Genomic DNA, 1,245 nt, shown 5'->3' on the forward strand with positions numbered 1-1,245 from the left:
CCCACATTTTAAAATGTGCCATTTATTACTGTCCACTTTGCTGCACTGCTTTCATGTAAAGAGTTTGTCCTAACAATTTCCAGTTATCATGGCCCTTAGATATTTTTGAAACACCTACCAAGTCAAAACATTATTCCCACTACTTTAAAGAAGAATGAGTTATTTTAGTTAAGTTTTTAGTCACGTAAGAGGGAGGTTTTAAGAAACGAATTGCAAAGGAATAAAAAACATGTGTCATGCTCTCCAAACTTTTCCTATTTGTCACTGGCAGCCGCATGACAAGTGATGATCTTTAAATGGACCGAAGCAAACTCTCAAAGTGTTCAAATGTGATTTCAAATAAAAATCAGAGATTTGTGTGTGTGTGTGAGCTCCCAGGTAACCAGAGTCATAGCCACCAGTAAAAACGGGAGCGGGGATGTGCCATTACATCATCTGGCAAAATGTAGTTGAAGCCTGAGAGCGCTCATCAAATAAACAGAAGGAAAATCCAGCTGGGAAATCATCCCTGTCAAGTTTAGGCAACTTGAGTTTAAATAAACAGGTTAAAAGGCCTCCCCACTTCCCCTCACAGGTCTGTACCACACGAAGAAGAAAACCATCACCAAGGCATCTGCCTCCCACCACCCCGACAGCAACGCGAAGGTCTCACTGAAGTGGAAACTCGCCGCGGAGCCCCTTCAATCGGAAGGAGGAAGGAAAAGCGAAGGAAAAGGGCTAATCTCCGCTTCTCAAAGGTAGGCAGGCAGACAGCTCAGTGGAAAACCCACTCCCGCCCGCCTGGCACCTTATCCTCATCCGGCAGATAACGCCGACTCCAAGGTGCAGGTCCTTAGAGAAAATGCTCCCTTCCACCCAGAAAATAACCGAAAACGGCCCGCGGACCCGGGCACCCCATTTCCCGAGGGTGGAAGGTGCGCTGGCCAAGAGATCGCGGCGGTCCACAGGGCACAGCTCTCACTCGGCCCCGGGAAGGGGGCCTGGGCGCATCTACCCGGGGATTCCGGGGGATGCCCGAGGAGACACGGCCCCTGGGTGTCCCTGGTCCTCCCTCCCCATGCCCGCCGTCGGGTGGCCGCCAGGCACCTACCGCAGTCGCGCTGGCGCCCGCGGACACGATGGGCGGCAGCTTCTCGCGCTCCGGCTCCTTCTCCTTCCCTTTCCTCTCATCCGCCGGCGGCGCGGCGGGCGAGGGCACCGGGATCCGTCTCGCTCATGTCGGTCAGGGCGGCGGGAGCGCGAGGT

The 1,245-nt window shown here is 53.3% G+C and overlaps 1 protein-coding gene across 1 annotated transcript in view; it reads right to left on the minus strand.

Moving 5' to 3' along the window:
* The window catches only part of HECTD2 (HECT domain E3 ubiquitin protein ligase 2), a 67,578-nt gene extending 66,334 nt beyond the window's left edge, over positions 1-1,244 (minus strand). The window contains exon 1 of the mRNA XM_014456971.1: positions 1,091-1,244. The gene's annotated coding sequence lies outside the window, so the exon portion shown is untranslated. The remainder of the gene's footprint in view (positions 1-1,090) is intronic.
* Position 1,245: the final 1 nt, after the last annotated feature.

The sequence above is a fragment of the Myotis lucifugus genome, unplaced genomic scaffold (genome assembly GCF_000147115.1).
Source record: "Myotis lucifugus unplaced genomic scaffold, Myoluc2.0 scaffold_66, whole genome shotgun sequence".
Lineage (NCBI taxonomy): Eukaryota > Metazoa > Chordata > Mammalia > Chiroptera > Vespertilionidae > Myotis > Myotis lucifugus.